Source organism: Camelus bactrianus, chromosome 3 (genome assembly GCF_048773025.1).
Source record: "Camelus bactrianus isolate YW-2024 breed Bactrian camel chromosome 3, ASM4877302v1, whole genome shotgun sequence".
Lineage (NCBI taxonomy): Eukaryota > Metazoa > Chordata > Mammalia > Artiodactyla > Camelidae > Camelus > Camelus bactrianus.
Window position 1 is genome coordinate 95,773,572 of NC_133541.1, and position 20,331 is coordinate 95,793,902.

General features: G+C 47.4%; 1 long non-coding RNA gene across 8 annotated transcripts in view; it reads left to right on the top strand.

Annotated features, from left to right (window-relative positions):
* The window catches only part of LOC123613271 (uncharacterized), a 278,819-nt gene that overhangs the window by 140,836 nt on the left and 117,652 nt on the right, over window positions 1–20,331 (top strand). For 7 of the 8 annotated variants that reach the window (XR_006720628.2, XR_006720630.1, XR_012505647.1 and 4 more), the window contains one exon: window positions 15,902–16,084. This is a non-coding gene — a long non-coding RNA (uncharacterized LOC123613271). Of the gene's footprint in view, window positions 1–7,720; window positions 7,893–15,901; window positions 16,085–20,331 lie in introns of those variants that run through there. The other variant, XR_006720632.2, reaches the window with a different exon arrangement.

Below are 20,331 nucleotides of genomic sequence, written 5' to 3' on the forward strand. Positions count from 1 at the left end.
AAAAATATTTAAAATTTTCTCAATTTTAAATTCTAATCTAGTAAATATCAATAGCTCCAACCCTCATGGGATAAAAGCTCTCTGAGACCCTTAATGACTTTTAAGAATGTAAAGGGGTTTTGAGTTCAGAGTTTTTGAGAAATTCTGAGTAGTTTTATCATTTATTCTCTAGGTTTTCTGGGTATACTATTATGTCCTCAGCAGTAGAGTTCACTTTCCTTAGTCTTTTCCAATTCTCAAGACTCATTATTTTTTCTTGCCTAATTGCATCAGCTGATACGTCTGATAAAAATGTTAGTAGTGGAAAAGTGGGCATCTGGTTCTCACTTCAGTGGGAATGCCTCTGGTGTTTCCCCATTAAGTAAGGCTGAGCTGCCTCAGCACTGTGTGTACTATGTTACGTTTACAGAGTTTCTTTCTCTGAGTTTGATGTATTTCCATTGTTGTCTACAAATTTCTTTGGTATTTAGAAAGGTTTGTATTTTTGAACTAGTGGTTGCCTTTGTATTTATACCTTCTATACTGCCCTTAATTCCTCCTTTTCTTAAATTTTTACTATCTGGTTTGTCAGTTTTAAGTGGTATACTTTGACTCCCACCCATTACCTAAATAACAATCAGTGGTCATATTTTACTTTTCCCTTTATTCCCATTTTTAAGGTACATTCTTTCTAGAAACTTGGTCAGAACATATAATGTTTATATATTCTTCTATTACCATAACCCCATCTTCTTTTATTCTTAGCTGTGTAATTAAATATATCAAGTGATCATCATCAGTCCCTTTACTGAAGCTCCCGCAGTTATCTTTTGGTTGGGTCGGCTGAAGGCTGGGTGTCAAATCCTTGGCTTGTACTCTTTCCTTGTGTTTTGAAAATGCTGCTTCACTTTGGCCCTGTTGTTCATGTTGCTCCCTGGAAGTCTTATGCAAGCCTGAACTTCTCACCTACGTAAGAATTTTGATGCTTTTGCATAGAGGTCCTAAGGATTTTTAAATTTGTCATTAAAATCCAATAGGAAACATCTCAGAGTTAATTATTCTAGATCATTTTCTAAGCACACAGGGAGCCTCTTCAGTGTGTTGATTTAGGATCTTATTTCTGGAAAGTTTTCTTGGGTTTTATTTCTAAATACTATTTCTGTTCCATTGTTTTATTTTTCTTCTTCAGGGACTCCAATCATACATATGTTAGACCTTCATTGTCTGCCTTCTATTTCAACTACTTTCTCTCTGATATATATATATATATATATACACAAACACACACACACACAAATATAAATATATATATATTTACTTCTTTTTAAACTCATTTCCATTCTTTTTTGTTGTTATTTTACTACCTTTCTTCAATGTCTCTTATTAAAATTTTATTTGGACCTGTTTTCTCTTGGGTACCTTGTAATTTATTCTTTATTTTTGACATACTTGTGACTTTTTCTTCAATTTTTTTCCTGAATTTGACCAACTTTCACTGCATTTCTTCCTGATTTTTTGAGTCCTTTTTATTCTTAGTTTTTATTTGTGAATCTAGTTTTTTTTTTTTAACCTTTAAATGCTTGTTTGATAATATTTAATTCAGCTTGAAACTTTACTTTATAGTTTTCTTCTGCTTCATGGTTGATTTTTTGGGGAGGGCAGATTTTCTTTAGCTAAAATGTTTTGATTCATATTTTGTCTTATCTTCTTATAGTAGCCAAGCCTGGCATTAGTCTTTTCCCCTCCCACTTCTAGGCGTTTTTGAGGAGAGAGTTCCTATTTCAAGAGTGCCCTCTTCTGTCAGTATAGTGAAGTGCAGTTTGTTGAATGGGTAGTGCTGAGAGTGGGGAGGAAGAGGAGGTGGTGTGTTTCGTTTCTTGCACTCTTTTTTTTCCTGAAAATTTCTTAGCTTCCCCCTCTTACTTTCTTCCATTTTTAAAAAACTACCCCTTACCTCTAAGGGGCAACACCTCTTCTTTCTTTATTTCCTTCTTCTTCTACAAGCCATAATTCTCTATCATTGCCACCTCTGACCCTACTCAGTTTCAAGTACCTTCCATGCAGCCAGTACTGTGAACTACTAAGTTTCAGACTCATGTTCATTGCTTTGCATTTAGTGTTTCTTCCCTGCAGCTTTATTGAGGTCTAATAGACTTTAGTGTTAGACTTTTCTTTTCTGGAATGATTCTGTCTATGCTTTATCTATGTCCTCCACTCCCTTTTCCTTTTTCCCATGGACTTTCTTAAGACTCGCCTTTTAGTTCTCTATACAAACAGACTTGCAGCACTAGTTGGTGCTTTGTTGGAATCTGGTGCTTATTTCTCTACTTACCTGTAATTTGAAAAGTTCATGGTATTATCTAACTCCTTGTAATGCGGAAGGCATGGGTCATGTGTAGATTTTTTTTCTTGTCTTTTCCCCCTTTGTCAATCTTAGTTTTTTTGTTTGTGTGTTTGGTTTTTGGTTTTGCTTTTAGATGTGAGGAGAGGTTTGGATTTAGGAGGGCACTATTACCTTCCAGACTTATTGCTGAATAAACAGTGAATATAGCTATTTTAAAGGAACTTTAAAAAAACATTTCAAAAAATGCTTTTAAGGGGCAAGGATATAGCTCAGTGGTACAGTGCATGCTTAGTATGCATGAGATCCTGGGTTCAACCCCCAGTACCTCCATTAAAATAAATACATAAATAAACCTGATTACCTACCCCCCCAAATTAATAAACAAATAAATAAAATTACTTGGATTGACATATTTGGTGATGATAAGACCACTAGCTGTGTTAATCATGTTTGCATTTATTATTTTCAGTGGGAGAAATGCCCCATGGTGGAAGTTTTTAGAAGTCTCTTCATATAGGATAGGATGTAAACCTCTCGTTGAAGTGAAGGGGCCCCAATGAAAGATAATTGCTCTTCCTAAAAACACTTACCCTGGAGAAGCCATTTCAGCTTTAATGCTGGCATTTTCTTGCTATTCCTTATAGTTCCAGAACCCTTCCTCTCATTTTCTTTGCTTGTCGGTGGCATGTTGTTATATATCCAGTATTTTTTTTTTTTTAAGCATCAAAGAAATACTTTAACCTCTACATTTTTCTCTTGATGGAGATGAGTCTAAGGTAAATCTTTACTGGTGAGAAACGCCTTGGTTCTGACAAGTGGCTGCTAACAAGGGAATTGCAAAAATTGGGCAGCCACACATCAACTGCTTCTTGGAGCTGCTGACTTGGTGGCTCCATTAGTGGTCTCCTAGGGCTTTTCTTTCTCAGTTTCCAGTAGGTTTTTTTCCCTCTTAAAAGAATCTTCATAAAAACTGAGAGCAGTGTAGCAAATATTTCTTGACCAAGACACAAAACTGCCAATCATGTAAGAAAATAAGTTGATAAATTTGACCATATTAAATATACAAACTTCTCTTCATCAAAAAACACCATTAGGAAAGTGAAAAGGTAATCTATAGCATGGAAGAAGACATTTGTAAGACCCACATCTGACAAATGACTTGCATCCAGAATATATAAATAACTTTTGCAAGTTGATAAGAAAAATAAGACAGCTCACTGGGAAAATGAAAAGATAATTTGTGAAAGAGGGCATCCAAATGTCCTGAAAAGATACTTCGTAAAAGAGAACATCCAAATGGCCAAAAAACATGTGAAATAGTGTTCAGCTTCATTAGTCATTAGAGAAACGCAAATTAAAACCACAGTGAGATACACTACATTTACCAGAATGACTAAAGTAGAACAAACATGCAAACTGAGACAATACGTAGGTGTCGGCAAGGATACTGAATACCAGAAGTCATACACATTCTAGATAACTGTCCACGTCTACCAAGGTTAAACCCATGCCTTCTTATGACACAGTCTTTCCATTCTAGGTATATGCTCAACAGAAACACGTGCCTATGAACATTGGAAGACATATGTTAGAATGTCCATAACAACGCTGTTCACAGTAGCTCCAAATAGGAAACCATGCAAATTCCCATCAAGAGTAATGGATAAATGAATTATGGTATATATTCACAAGGTGGAATACTATATATTACAATGAAAATGAACAACCTACTCCTATATGCATCAATGTGGAATGAAACTCACAAACATAAAGTTGTTTTTCAATAAAAAGTTAAGAGAAACAAAAACAAAAAACTAAGCCAAACAGAACCTAAAAATTGATGTGCAGCTGGGAGGTATTCCTGTGGTTTTGTATTAGTAACAAGACCCTCCACATTTAGAACAGGTTGGCAAGGACATCCAGTGCTAGTTAGGCCCTCGTCCCACTGAAGGGGCCAGCACAGCCACCTGGCCAGCCCCTAAGCCATGGTTCTAGGACAAATGGCAGGAGAAAAGCCTTGACCAGGTCACAAACCAAAAACAAGGATGGAATCTTCTCACCTGCGGAAGTTATAGCTTTGAGAATTCCATTGTTTTTGATTAATTTTTGGTTACTCAGGCAATATAGAAATATAGCTTCCTTGTAAATTTAGAACATTACAGATGATATGCTGTCTTGGATTTGCTTTATGGTTGGGAGTGGCTTGGGGGGGCATAGTTGAAAGAAGACTGGTCAGAATCTGATGATAGTGGGAGCTGGGCAACAAAACCTGGGACCTTGTTATGTGTTCTCTCCATTTTTATATATGCTTAACAGTTTTACTATAAAAAGCAAACACACAGCACATAATTACTGAAAAGGCTAAAGTCAGTGTAGCTCTCTAAGCTTCAGATGCTGGTGTTTACACCTCTCTTCTCCTAGTCCCCACCCCAGGTAAGCACTGGTACCAGTTTGGGTTTTGTCATAGGAGGAAACATTAGCATCTTCTTTTTTCTTTTTTTAGATTCCATATATGAGTGATATATGGTATTATTTTTCTCTTTCTGGCTTACTTCACTTAGAATGATGATCTCCAGGTCCATCCATGTTGCTGCAAATGGCATTATTTTATTCTTTTTTTATGGCTGAGTAGTATTCTGTTATATAGATATACCACAACTTCTTTATCCAGTCATCTGTTGATGGGCATTTGGGTTGTTTCCATGTCTTGGCTATTGTAAATAGTGCTGCTGTGAACACTGGGGTGCATGTGTCTTTTTGAATTTGAGTCATAGGAGGAAACAGATGGCACATTCTAACTGGGATAATTTGAGGATGTTTTAATAGGGGGACAGTATATAAAGTCATCGTGCAACCCCCCAGGGAAGCCTTTCTCACCTTTGAGCCCAAGGAACTGAACCTGGGAGAAGAGTGGGGTGTCTTGAAAGGAGCCAGAACCTTTGGTTGAGGGCTATGGCCAGTTCTGGGAGAGCCCATAGGTGGAAACTGGGAGAATGAATACTCCAGTCTCATTCTCTTCCATTCCTGTGATCTTGTGCTGGTGCTCACCCTTGGCTGGAAGGCAAGGCAACCCACTGATGCCATTCATTCAGGTCAGCCCCTGGGGCACACAGCAGGCTGGAGAAGAGTGCAGAGTGGATCTGCAGAGGTACATGGAAAATATCTTATAGAGTATGGGTCTTGCCAGATGTTTTTCTGTGCATGTATGTTTATGAATCCAATGGTTTTATTTTCACTGCTTTTTTCATATCCATGGGATCATGTCGCCTGCCGCATCCAGCATCTTGCAGTTTTCACTCATCAGTGTCCCGGTGTTCTTTCCATGCCAGTACTTCAAAGTCAACCTCATTCTTCTTTTGTGGTTGATAGTATTCCACAGGGTGGACACACTATGGTTTATCTTGCCATTACGTCTTGACAAAAACTTAAGTTGGCTCCTTCTTGAGAACTTGTCTTAACCCTGGGAACTCTTCTGCCATCTTGGGAACAACTGGGAAGTGGCCATATGTATTACATTGTTTGTGCCCATGGAGTCTCATGACTAGTTGAAGGGTTTTTTTGTGTTGTGGTATATACTTGAACTGTCTAAACAGTCCTGCTTTTTGGCAGCTGGGGATACTAGGGAGAAAGTCAGGTAAGGCTGGTCATGAGGACTGGATCAGGCATTGGAAGACGGGGTTTGAGTTCCAGGTTTGCCACCGCCTTGCTGTGTGACATTGGATGAGTTGCTTAACCTCTCTGATCCTCGGTTTTTCCTCTGTAAACTTCAGATGATGCTTCTACCTGCTCCTCCTATCCCTCATGGTAGTTGTGAAGGTGTTCTGAGACAAAGGGTGGGAAAGAGCTTGCAATGGAAGCCAGTGAAAATTCCCTGTCAGGGTACAAGGATCCTCTCCTTCAAGCTCCTCCCTGCAGTCAAGACAGAGGAAGTGTTGCCAAGAAGTGTGCTGTTTCCCTGCACCCATCACCCCTGTGCCCTGACCCACAGCCATGGCTCAGACTTGGCTTCCTGAAGTGACAGGGCTATCCCAGACCGAGGACTGTCTGACCCTGTGCTTTTTGGTTAGTCTCTTCCATGGGGCTAATTTGCTACGGGATTTTGATTCCCTTTTCCTGGAAGACTCAGTGTCTCTTGAGAGTGGAGTGTTCTGTCCATGGTTGGAGGACCAGTACCTGTTCCTTTCCTCTTCTCTGACTCCAGATCAGAGAGGCAGCATGTGCTGATGTCACCACCCATCAAGGGCAGGATGACAAGCTGGGGAGTGGGTCTCAATCTCTCACTTCTACCAAAGCCTCAAAACTCACCTTCTCCAGAAAGCTGCTCCCACAGTAACCATAGCTGATGCTTTTTGAATGGTTCCCTTCTGCCAGGCACCATGCTCAGTGCTTCTCATAGACTGTTTCATTTAGTCCTCCCCAGAATCCTAAGCTCAGAGAGTTGAAGTCACCTGTTCCTGGTCACGAAGTTAGAAAGAGGCAGAGTTAAAATTCAAACCCCAGTCCAGTGTCTCTGACAGCAAGGGCCATGGCCTTGGCCACTAGGCTTTCCTCCCTCCTGAGTCACCCTGCCAACCCTGACCTGGGTTTCTTTGCATTTCTGTGTGATTTGACCCACAGGATTTCCTATCCGTGTGTGCCTTGCTCCCTAAAATACAGCGAATGTATTTTCTGCTCTTCTTTCCCTCCCCGGAGTTTTGTATGCAGTAGGAGCTCAGCGGATGCCAATTTCTTGTAAAAATCCCACTGGGGGTGCTGTTGGCAGGCCTGGTGTAGCAAAAAGGCAGCGTTGGCCCTTTATGGAAGTTATCAGGAAGATGAATAAGGCTTGAAATGCGAGACCCTGGCAGGGCTGACTCAGACCTCACAGAATGGCTTGCCCTGGCCTTTGAAGAGCTGAGAGCTATTTACATCCAACTAATGGACCTAGCTGGCTGTGAGCAGTCAAAGCCGCTGTATAAATACTCAGGCCTAAGGCCACGGAGTGAGTGAGGACAGGAACGGGAAGAGACCCCTCCTCATTCCCCTCCCTTCCCTGAGCGGGAGCAGCCGACGGGGAAGCGATGACTGTGCTGGGTGGGAAGCCGCAGGCAGCGGGCCCGTGCGCGGTAACAGAGTGGTCTTTAGTTGGCAATGTGGTCTGCAGCAGTCTCTCCCCGCACGAGGTTCTTTGCATAAATAAATGGTGACCAGCTGTTAGTCTTCCCATCAGCGTGACCATCCATCACAGCTTGTTTCAAATAGAAGTCTGGGAAGGAGAAGCTCAGACGCCCATGAAAGGCAAACGTTACGATGATCGTCCAGCCCAGTCTGGCACACATCTGCCTCGAGAAACTCACAAACTGGAAACACTGGCAGGGCTCTCTCCCAGGGGCCAGGCGCAGGGTCTCGTGTTCTCTATAGGTGCCCCTGCCGCACCCTGGAGCTGAGTTTTTTTCCCAGCAGGGCACACATATAGGGAACAGGCTCCTGTTGGTGGAGCCAACACAGTGCTGAAGGCTGTTGCCCTCTTCTGGGTGCCTGTCCCCATCCCCTGCCACCGGCCTTGACTCCAAGCAGACCTTGGGAACAGGTAGGCTGGGAAGGGAAAGGTCTCCACCCTTAGGGCCCAGCCCCCAGCCTGCACCTGGCGGTCATGGCCTAGTGCCTGTTTGAAGTGCTCTGGTTTGGGGGTAGCAGGTGACAGGGCAGAATGTCACCATCAGTCTCTGGCGAGCTCTCCAGTGCCACTCTCTGTCCACCTGCTGCAGGTCCAAAACCACTGTGTCAGTCTTGTCTGCCCCCGGCCAGGCTCTGCAACCCCCTGCCCAACCCCCCACCTCCTGCAACCAGGGATGCTCTCTCCCTCCTCATTCATTTTAGATCTTTTTCTTTTTCTTTTTGTCTTTCTCTCTGGGAATTCATTCATTCACCTACCCATTCTAAAAGTATGTTTGCAGCTACAGTGTGCCAGGCACTGAGAATGTGGGGGTGAGCAGGACAGAGGTGGTCCTCACTTACTGAAACTGACATTTCATTGGATGGGGGAGCACCATCGGACAGAACACAAGTGAAGACACTTAAAGAGACAGCAAGCTGGGAAGCGTGCTATCAAAGAAACAAAGGGCAGGTAGAGGTGACAGGAGAGACCTAGTCTAGAGAGAGTGGCTTTTCTAAGGAGGTGACTTTTAAGCTGAGGCCTAAAGACTGAGGAGGAATCTGCCCAGTGAAGAATGGGGGGAGGAGCATTCCAGAAGAGAGACTAGCATATGCAGAGGGCGTGGAGGGGGGAAGCAGAGCTTGGTTTCCTTGTGGGATTAAAAGACACCAAGGTGTCTGGAGTGTCATGAGTGAAAGTGAGGTAGAAACCACTCAGGTTGGCATCACAGGCCCTGGGACAGTCTGGAGGGCAGGGGAGCTTAGCAGACTCTGCCAAGGCGGGGAGGCTTGGCGGGGAGGGATGTGGTACACTGAGAAGGTTTCTTTAGGACTTGGTACATATGTTACATTTATTGGGAGCCTAGTGCTTGCCAGGCGTTGTGCTAAGTGCTGGGCTGATGAAATCTGATCTGCACTATCTCCTGGAGGTGAAGAGGACCCCACAGGAGTCTTTAATTTTGAGTGACACGATGAGATAGGAAACAGGGCAGCTGCCATCGTAGTGGCTTCCTTGAGTTCTCTGCAAAACACTTTCCCAGAAGCTGGCACTCCAGTTTCCACCTGTGCCTGGGGCGTGGGCTTGCTCAGGCTCCCACTGCAGATGTGGCCAGGGCCCCCCACACAGTAGGTGCGTGCACACCCAGATGCCTGGAGCGTAAGCCAAGGAGGCCCCGTCCTTGGGAGGAGGAGGAGGAGGAAGAGGGCTGCACTAAGGCTCAGAAAGCACTGAGGCCACAGCTGGACTGCAGGTGTGAACAGCACTTCGCGCCTACCCTCTCTGCAGGCGAGAAATCAAGTCCTATGGAGAAAGTTGCAAAGTCTCTTGACTAGCTCATAATTGCACTTTCCATTTAATGTTTGAAAAGTACTTAACGAAATAGATGCCTTGACCTGCACAGCTTAAATAGTGCTGTGAAGATGGCCGGGTGTTCCTGAGAGCACCCTGCGGCTGCGTCCTGGAGAACCCTCGGCTTGTGTATCCCACGTCCTTTATTCCTGAGGATAAGTGGAGTCATCTCTGGCCAGAGAGGCTCTGCACCCTCCTGTTTTTGGAGGGATCATTTCTTAGTCTCTTTGCTCTCCTTGCAGGTTTATGCCAAGTGTTAACAGCTCTTACCCATGTTAGCCTCTGCTTACCGCTGTGGAGAATGCTTTCTGTGCTTTAGGGTTTGGGCTTTAAATGGAAAAGACCAGGGTGTGGTGGGAAGGCCTCCAGAGTCGTGTTGCCTGGGTTCTAGCTGTTTAACTTTGGAGAAGTGATTTAACTTTCCTGAGCCTCAGGTCCAGTAGGGGAGAGGGGAGAGAGTCAGGCGGTGGTTCCTGCAGTAGTGGCTACAGCTCGCTCGCCAGCTGCTTATCCTTAAGTACCTCCCACGCGTAGCTCAGTGATTCTGACTTGCATGCATCACAGTCACTGGAGGGTTTGTGCAAGCAGGTTGCTGGGCCCCACCTCCAGATGTTCCTGTTCGGGAGGACTAAGATAGGCCCGAGAATCTGCATTCCTTACCAGTTCCCAGGCTGCTGGTCCCAGGACCACACTTTGAGAATGACTGTGTCAGCTCACTTAATTCAGTCATCACGACAACCCCCTAAACTTGGTATTACTGTCCTTGTGATTCCTTTACTGATGAGGAAGTTAAGGATTAGAGGATGAAGTAGCTTGCCCAGGGTCACACAAGCGGGGTTCACAGGTGGTGATGCTGGGATTCACATCCGGTCCTGGCTAGGCAAAGCCATTTTTCTTAGACTCTGCAGGAAGGAGCGTGTGAACCCCAGCAGGGTGCCTGCCTGGCAGGGATGAGATGCTCAGTAAATTTTGGCTGCAGTTTCTTTACCTCTTGAGACCAAAATTGGCCTTTTGTACCAAATGGTTTTCATTATTGTTTTGTGATACCTTGAAGAACCATGTTATCTTCAGAGAACTTGGAAGAGAAAATCTAGACTTGAAAGCATGTATAGCTGGAGAGGTGCTGATTCATCAGAAATTCACAGGCCTCTGGGGCCAGAAAGGACTGTGGAGTCACTCAGTGTCCCGCACCACCCACAGCAAAGGGTTCCCAGCCACGTGGGAGGGATTCCAGGGGCAGGGAGCTCACTTCCTCCCCTGCCACTGGGTCAGGGAGAAAGAGCTGCCTTTTCAGAATGGGGGTTGGGCTGGTGGAGCCAGCCCAGGCCAGTCAAGAGAAGTCACAGCCTCTGTCTTTCTGCGCCTTTTTCTCCAACTAAGGAAGGGGAACAGGTCCCCTGAGGACAAGCTGTCTTTACTGCAAACCCCTCAAGCCTGTGCAGATACCGTGGGTGCAATCACAGAAGACTGAGTCCAGGAAAGCAGGCGAACCTTAGAGCTGGACCTTACAGGAGGGGAGGGTTTCCTGGCAGGGGAACTGGCAGGAGCAAAGGTTCAGGGGATGGGGATGCCTCAAGGCACACCACTTGGCTCTTCCAACACATCCAGTCCCGTCTCTCCAATGGTGTTTTCTCTATGGAAACGTATGTTCTCCTCTGGTCAGACAGTGGGTACCCTTGAAAACCAAGCTGAGGCGTTTGTGTTGTCTCCTGTTGAGATCAGGGAGCCAGGGGGCTCCAGTGTTCTAGAAGGAGGAAGACCTCACCCCCGTCTCACCCTGAGCCTCCCCTGCCACAGGGCATGTTGCCTCTCTTTTTGAATTTTCAGCGCAGGCATTTCTGCAAATGTTCTGCGTGAATTCTCTAGAAGCTGAATTGTTATGGAGACTTCAGTTGGGCGGTCCCTTCTTTGCCCGCCGCCCTCCTTTTTTTTTTTTTTTTTTTTTTTTTGCTGGCAGGAAGGAGTGAATGTGGGGAGACCTATTGTCCGTGTTCCAGCTCCCCCAGCCCGGAGCAGGCCCTGCTTAAGCTGGTACCTTCATCTCAGTGAGCTCAACCCTAAACTCTCTGGGTCTTAGCTGGATTAAGGGCCTCGATTGTTGCTGAGGAGGAAGGAGGTACCTCTGTAATTGCTGTTTAAATCTGCCTAACAATAGCCACATGTGGAGCCAGATTTGAGGGTTATTAAATATGAACACCGTTCTTCCCCCAAACATGCCTATGTTTGCATAGCTGGGCAGCATGGGGAAGGGGGAGAGAAAGAGGCTGCAGAGTCACAAGGGGGCTTCGGGCCCCGTTTCTGGGAGAGAACAGCCCTTGGTTCGACCAAGAAGCCTGGTGGTCAGAGTCTGCTAGCCCCCGCCTGGGCAGCCTCTTTCTGGCGGCTCCGGAACCCATAGCCCACAGAGCTTCTCTGACTGTAAGCTCTGCACTTGCAGCAGGAGCAGCTGCTTCGGCAAAGCTGGGGGTGGGGGTGCTCACCTCAGGCCCCTGCTCCTGTCTCTGAAGGTCTTGTTCCCTCTGCAGCAACTACCTGCCATCTCGAAGTGACACAGAGGGAAGTATGGGGTGTTGGGCCGAGTGCTTGTCAGCTGGCCTGTCTGCAGCCATGTGGGGACAGATGGGCATATGCGTCTCAGCTCTTCCCTCCCCTTGCCCACAGTGTAGGGTGATGGGCAAGAAAAGTGTGTTTTGAGGGCATGGTGTGCCATTGGTGCCCAGTTCTTTCCACGTGGGGCTGGAGGGAAAGTCAGGTGGCTCAGTTTCCCTGCTCTGCTTTGTCAGGCTTGTGGGCAGAGTGAGTCACATGGGCTCATTCTGATCCTTCACAGTTTTGGAGACATGTGCTGGGCATGTGTGTGTCTTTGCGACAGGGCACTGGGTCAGGGGAGGGCCCGGACTGAGTGTGGAACTCCCTCTCGAGGGGCTGTGGCCTCTGAAGGGCACAGCTAGATTCCTGTGCGACCCTCTTGTTTGGGCACCATGCTACCACCTGAGGCTGGGGAGAGTGGTGTCCCCAAGCACAGGTCCAGCAGCTCCAGGTGGCTCTGGGGCTGCAGAGGCAGGACAGTGGGTGTTGGCTGAGGCTGAGGCCAGTCACCACTGCCACGCTGGGTGAGCCCCACGGGCCAGGGAGGCCCTGCTTCCCTTCCCAGGGTTCCTCTCCTGTCACCTACCAGCCATGGTGGCTTATCAACCATGGAGAACAGAATTAAACTCTGTGCAGATGACAGATCCTTTGACTTTAGCTTTCAAGACATAAGTAACTTTGGAAACTATATTATTAAAGTTGAATTTCTAGAAAGGAACCTAAAACATCATAAAGACAAAAGGCAATGAGGTAACACATCTGTATCATGATGAAGAATGGACAAATTCTCACAAATCTAGAAATTTCTTTTATGAGGATGGGGAAGTCAGATCATTCCCATAATGCTGGTGCACGTGGCCACAGTGTTTCTGAACAGCCCTTTGGCAAAATGTATTGAATGCCTTTAAAATATGCACAAAGTTTACCTTTTGTCTCTTTCTACGTTGCTTACATATTTTTCTCCCAGTTTTTTTTTCTGGTAATGAGCAGCAAATTTTCCTTCTGTGGATACATTTGTGTAATCCGTTTGTTATAACTTTGATTATCTTTATATATTTATAGTGCAGTTTGTATTGAAATGCTGTTATAAGTCGTTTCCACCCTGTCTGTAGTCCATGTTACTAATGTTTCTAACAGCACTTTAATATGAGGCTCTTTTTAAATAAGAGTGAGAATGGAGTTGGGGAGAAGGGAGAAGTATGGGCTTTGGTGTCAGTCAAGGGTTTCAAACCCAGTAGTGTACCTTACTTCCTGTGTGGTTTCAGGTAGGTTACCTAACCTCTCTGAGCCTCAGTGTCCACATCTTTCACATGGGGAAGTGCTCACCCAGGGCTATTATTGTGTGGATCAAAGGAAGGAATGAGGATAAAGCCCCTGGGCTCCATACCTGCACGTGGGGAGTGCTTGGTGAATGGAGCGATTGTTACCTGGTATACAGGCTTCCTATGACTACGGCTTAATCACTTGGGAGCCCAGGGAGCTTTGGTGGATCATCAGGTCCAATCTCCTGCCTTCTTGGCAGGACTGCATTCCAGGAATCCCCAAGAGACAGCCATCTACCCTGATCTCAGAGACCTCAGAGGTAGGAGAGCCCAGACTCCTGCTTACTAATGCATTCCAGGGTTGCACCCTTGGAGCCAGGAAGTCCTTCTGAGTGTCTACACTTAATCCCCATGGCCAGATTTGAAGCCTATTTTTTTCTTGCTGTTTCCTTAGGGGAAAAAGACTGAAATTTTGTTCATGCAAGGTGTCTGACTTCCGTGGCAAGCAGCTCTATCTTGCAACCTCCCTATGAAATCACCTTGCAAGAAGATTCAGGAGGAGGAAATGAGAGGGGGTGTGGGCAAAGAGGTGTAACATCCTGGGGCTTGTCCCTGAACAGCCCTTGGGAAGGAACCACATTGCTGTGCATGCCCACGTCCTCCCCTGGGACTCGTATATTCAACTGCACGCTCCGTGTCTCCACGGGGCTGTCTCAAAGGGCTGTAAGACTCACTCTGTTTCTTCTACTTCAGCACACCCACCTTGCCACCTCCTCCAGGGTCCCCCATCCCAGGGAATGTGTCTCTGTCCATCCATTCACATGGCTAGACACCTAGGAGGCATCCCTGACGTGCCCTCTCTCTAACCCCACCCAGGGGATCCAGCCCTGCATCTTGTAAACTAACGTATGTCCTGCAGCTCTTGAATCTCTCCCCTTGTGCCCATCCCCACTGCAGCCAGTCTAGTCGCCTCTGTCTCTCACCTGGACAGCTGCAGCAGCGTCCTAGCTGCCCCCAGCCCCACTCTTACCTTGTCTTCTGACTCCTCCTCCAGTCAGCACCCAGAGCCATCTCTGCAAAACACAGACTGACCCTTGCACTCACCTGCTTAAGCCCTCCAATGCTGTCCCACTGTCCTTTGTGTAAAGACCAGGCTCCTCTGGGTGCCCTGTGAGCCTTGTCATGCAGCGCCTTGCTCTTTGCTCCCCAGCCATTTCTGCCATCTCACCCAGTTTCTCAAACAATTCATGTTCCCTCCTACCCCAGGTCCCTGACACCTGTTCTTAGTGGTCCTTCTGCTGGACTGCTTTCTTCCCTACCCATGCTTGTGCTTATCCTTTAGATGTAAACTTAACTGTTACTTCTGGCAAAGCCTTCCCTGACCCCCAGGCCAGCTCAGGTGCCTTAATTAAAAGCTCTGCTAGACCAGAGTTCCTTTCCTTTAGAGTCCAGAGCTGAGTTTACAGTTAGCACTCACGATGCCTGGCTATTTGGCGTCTGCTTGACATCCCACCGCACTGTAAGCTCTCGGAGGGCAGGATTCTTGTTGGTTTAGTTCCCTGTTTTACTCAGTGTCTAGTATTGTGCCTGGCGCTCAGTAGGGACTCCATCCATGCCTGTGGAATGTTTTTATCTCTGAGGTTCGACAAGCACCAGAGCTTTCCCAGTTTCCCCTTTGGGGATTGTCTTAGCACCCAGGCCTACTTTCCTTGGCATCCTTTCTGTGGTCATGCTCCCTCTCCTGCCCCGATCATTTCTGTGGGCAGGCTTGGAGTTTAGATCAGACAGGAGCCTTTCATCAGTTGCTTTGTGCAGGACAGTTGTCAAGTCCTGCTATGAGGAGCTTTGTGCTTCTCAGTGGCTGGTGTACTCAGGGTCTTTGTGAGTGGGATTATACTGAAATGCTTGTAGAAGGGCTCTCACTATTCATAAAAACCCTAGGGTTAAAAAAAAATAATCCTTTAGTAAGGCAAATAATTAGCAGCTAATTGGTCCCTTTTGTGACTTCAATTTGCTGTATGTACTCAGAGCTTTGCTAGCTACTTACTAGAGAAATGAATGACATTAGCTGGCCAAAAGTTTTTTGTGGGAGTAGATTCCAGGGGCCCTGGTAGTAAGGGTGTCTTCTCAGTCATCTGGCTCTTCCTCCGGGTCTCAGAAGTGATGTCAAGGGCATTCAGTGGTTCCCACAAATAAACTGTCTGTGGGTCTAAACTCCCCAGTGGGTTGAGCTAATTCTCTTTCTGCGTCCTCCTCAGGCTCCCATCTCAGACGTACAATGCCCTCAGGCAGCTCCAGCATCTCAGTATTGATGGGTGAAAGCGCCAACTTGACAGGCAGGTGGTCCAGTGGGCAGGTTGGCCTGGGTTTTGTCCTGCTTTGTCACTGGCTCTCTGTGTAAGCTGGAGCATCACACCAGCTGTTTGACCTCAGTCTCCCCCTGCCTGATGCATTGCTTACAGGCATGTGGGGCTCACTCTGAGATAATAGGTTAGAGGTGCTTTGAAAAATCTAATATTATTTAAATCCAGGGAATTCTGAGGATTAAAATATACAAGTCGGCAAAGCCTAGTTTTCCAGTGTGAAGAGTTTTGGATGCTTGATCTTCTGTTCTAATGTGTGACCTTCTTTCACAGGCTCACCTGCTTCCCTGGGCCTCGGTTTCCGCATCGGTGAAACAAGATGGGTTGCTTCCGGGTTGGCAAATAGGAGAACTAAATGCTCTCCCTCTCTGTCCTCCCACAGTTAAGGCAGACGTCACTGGTGAAGTCCGAGAATGCCGTCCTTCTGAGCAGAGAGCTCCGGACAGCCTCTATCCAGGTTTACACGGGTGATGAAGCTGTTCGCCAGTCGTGGGGAGCAAATTCTCACAAATCAACCGTGAGGGGTGGACGAGAGAATCGAGGCCCAGGGCCCAAGACTTGAAGGGTAAGTGCATCTGTGAACTTGCAGCCGGCTTTGGGGAGGTGGTTCAGGTGGTTTCGCATGTTTGGAACACACTGAGCAGGTCTAACTCGGGGCCAGAATGGGCCCTTCATGTGTTTCGGAGGTGTCAACTTTCTCTCCTGAGCAGGAGCCCCTTGCCTTTGTTCTCTCTCAGAGGTCGCTGTGTTTGTGTTTCTTTGCCTGCCTGCCTCGCCTCCTGGGGTCAACCTTGCAGACCCAAGTCTGCCAGTCCCATGGAAACAGACCTATAGCCATGTCCTGGCCTGGGGCTCAGCACCCTCCCTGGAACGGGTGTTTGGGGTCACAAGCTCTGGGAGGTGCCATGCTTTAGAAGCAAGCTGGTTTCCCATTTCATGAGGAGTTTTCTGCCCAGGGGTGCCCCAGGCAGAGAAGTGAGGACCAGAGTTATTTGATGGGGAGGAGGATGGGGAGGCTGTGTGGCATCAGGAAGCTTAGGTGAGTGGCTCAGAGCTCTCCTCACCTCCCTCCTCTGATGTCGGGTCCCCCAGCCAGGCAGGTGTCTGGGGAAGGAAAGAGCCCGCCGAATGGGGCCTGAGCTGAGTGGGCAGTTGCATGTTTGGCATGGGCTCCCGAGGGCAGCAGGCCCGGCTGAGACACCTGCTCTGTGTGGTGGGGGGCTGGGCTTAGCGGCAGAGGCCTGCTTGCTGGCCTCCGTGTTTAGAACAGAGCAGCTGGAGGTACCGTGGGAGGGGCACAGGTCCTCTCTGGTCTCTGTACCTCTCTCATCCCCTTCTCTGTCTTATTCTTGATGTCATGAAGCCCTGTAGGCCAGACCCCAAACGTGACCTCCAAACCTCAGAGCCACGTGCCCCTCCGCCACCGCTCAGGCCCGCCCCGAGGGCTGCACACCCCTGCTTGTGAATTCTGAGCACCTCAAACAGGCACGTTCCTCCAGCCTGCTTATGCCGTTTAACAAATTCATTTGGGGGCGAGCTCGGAGATGAGGATCGGAGGGAGAGAAAGAATTGTCTTTTCTTCTTAACTGTCCCCAGGACGCCTTAAGCAGGCTTGGAGGATTCTCACTCATCTAATCCCTATCAGAAAAGGAAGGATAAAAGAATTCAGGCTTCAGAAGCCAAATCCCCTTCCTGCACTCACACTGCTTCTGTCTCTCGCCCTTACCATTTCCCCTCCTTCGCGATGAAGCCGAGGTTCAGTTTCTCGGTAAGGGCTTCAGCGGATAAGGATTTCCTATTTCACTCTTCCATTTTTCATATTTAAATTTGCTTTACTCTCCAGTTTGACTTTCCACTGACCCTTGAAGAACTGGCGTATTTTAAGGAGGGGGACGAGATCTCATTATAGGAAATGAGAAAAATGGAGCAGAGTTTTAAAACTTTTAATGACTAAAACACAGTGTTCCAAGTCGGTATTGCGCTGGGGCTGAAGTCACTGTTTGGTTACAAGTCTTTGGGTCTAAACGGGGTTGATGACATCTGTTTAATTTTAGATGTCTGGAATACATTCTGAAAATAATGAAATCCAAATGTATGACCAAATTAGAGAACAATTTTATCTGCGACAAAGACGTTTTTAAAAGAGCAAACATCTCGACCAAACAAAACTTTAAAAGACCCATCAAACCTTTGGTCATCTTGCCTCGACTTTTCCCAGTGGGTCCCCATGGTTGAGAGAACTTGGTGTGTAAATCAGATGTTATTAAGTAATTTTATACCCATTTTCCCGTCGTTTCTCTGGGCGTGTGCTCTGCTCTGTGCTGTCAGCCCTGGAGAGACCATGTTTAGGGAAGTGAGGACACTTTACAGCAAAGCTCCATTGATGAAGCAAATGGATCCTGTCACAAACACATGAGGGCCACTTGTCAGCTGCTATGCAATAGGCTGAACAGCTTGGGAGGGGTCCCTGGTACAACTAAAAAGTGCAAAGGCCTTGCTGATGGGGCATTGGGAGAGACAAGGAGTATTTCTGACTCTCGCTGTGCCCTGTGTGACGGGGGCAGGTCCCTGACCCTCTCTGGTCCTGGCTTTTTCCATCTGTATGAGAAGCTCAGGGGTTCTGGGAAGCTTGTCGTGGTTGGCCTGTCTCCGGGAAGGTCGTGTTGTGGGAAGGGTCCTGTACTATTAGAATGTGCGTGGAACAGTTCCTCCCATGCTCCCTAGAAGCTCAGCATCCAGGATGACATGGAGACCCTGCCTGCATGGGTGTCTTTGTTGTCCCCATCCTGGAAAGTCCTCTGAGGGTTGTGTTGGCAGACCAACATTCTCTGTCCACTACGTGCTGCCAGAGTGAGTCCACTGTCGGGTGTCCCCTCCACCCTTGGTGAGACTTTCATGTAAAGAAGTGACTTATGGTTAATATGGTCAAAGTTTTGCCTGACGTCTTGAAACATTTGGTTACTGGGCAAGGTAATCCTGTCCTTCCTGGGTGTTGGTACTTTCTAAATATTTGTAGACTCTTGTCTCCCTGCCTTATCTCACCCCTCCAGTGTCAGCTCAAGTCTTTCCCTGAGAACCAGCCCTTTCTCTCTTGAGTTCCTCCACTGCCCTTGACCACAGCTGTTTGGCCGGGCTCAGCTGGCCCAGGGTCAGCTTCCCGAACCAGGGCCCCGTGGACCATTGTCTACACATTTCCCACATGGTTTGGGCTTGTCTGCTGGATGTCCCAGAGATGGGAGGAGGTTTCCCAAGTGCTTGCTCTTGACCAGTGACCACAGGCATACCTGAAAATGGGGGTTATCTGCCTGTGCTGCCCAGGCTGAGGTGCCTGGGGTAAAGCTTGGGCTTGGTGAGGCCTCTGAGCTAGGCTGGCCTCTAGAGCTGAGCAGGTTGAGATGCTGGCTGCTGTAGATAGAGGACAGAGGGAAGGATCATGCTGAGATGAGCCCAGGCCTGCCCAGACCTCAGGTCTGTCCATTGTGCCTATTGGTGTCTTGCTTGTGCCTCCTGGCCTGTCCTCAGGGCTTTGTTCTGCATTTGGTGCCCCCACTGGTTGGGAGGCGTCATTAGCTGTGCTCTGAGCAGAGCTGGAGGCTGATCTGATGGTGGTGATATTTGGTAAGCATACTCGGATACATTCGTGGAGCTCCAGAAGCTCTATCGTCAAGGGGCATGGACTCTGTTACTGCAAAGATAGTGCGCTGAGGTCAGCAAGAAGAGAAGCCCTGGGGAGGATGCAGAGTGGCCCCTCCAACAACAGGTAGTTGGTGAGGAGCTGTGGGTCTATAAGAGCCTGGAGTGGCAGTTTCATGTAGGTCTGGGAGATGGTGGACAGCATGGAGCACTGGGCTGGGAATCAGGTGGCTTTGCCCTGCCTTCTGATGCTCCATGTGACCTTGGGCCAGCCAGAAACCTTGCTGGGCCTCAGTTCAAAATCTGTGAAATATGAAGGCTGATACCAACCTGATAGGCTTATGGTGAAGCCCAATTCATAAATGGAGCTGAAAAGAGTTCTAAAGATGGCGCTTTGGAAGTCTAGACAAGAATGAGGGGTTTTAATTTTTGTTGGTACTAATAGAGGTATAAAAGGGGTATTGATGATAATAAGTCCAAACCTATTTTTTTAAGCCATTCAGGTCAGAGGGGTTGAAAGAACACGGAATTAGGAGTCAGGCCATTGGATTTCCAGATTTCTCGTCCCTCACTCTCTGCGTGGCCCCCGGGGCAAGTTGTGCATGTGGTTGGTTCATGTGAAAACAGGGGCCAGTAGTCCTCACTGTTTTCCTCCCTGGGCTACTTAGGGGCCGGGGGTGGGGTGGTGATGGTGACATGAGCAAGTGCTTTTGCAGACAGGAAGCTGCATGGGAATGGGCTGGGCTGGGCTGGGCTGTTGTGGATGGCGTAGGTTGCTTGGAATCGCATTTGGGCCAAGACATCTTGGTACAACTCTGAGGATCAGTGCACAACTTGTGGATTATTCTGAGCTGGACTTTTTCTTGGTGGCCCAAGTAATAAGACTGCAGAGCTCAGTCCCTAACTTTTTGTTTGGTGTGAGGGGCTGAGTGGACCACAAGTTTGTCAGTGTGGCTGTCATTAGAACTCATACTTTGCAAGTATTTAAGTATAGCTTAATTTTTTTTTTTTAATGGAGGTACTGGGGATAGAACCCAGGACCTTATGCATGCTAAGCATATGCTCTACCAATGAGCTATTCCCTGCAATGTTTTAACAATGGGACAATAGATTTACAGCATCAGGGCTGTGTTTGGCTCCTTGGTAGACTGAAGGCATAAAGAGGCATAGTCACATTTT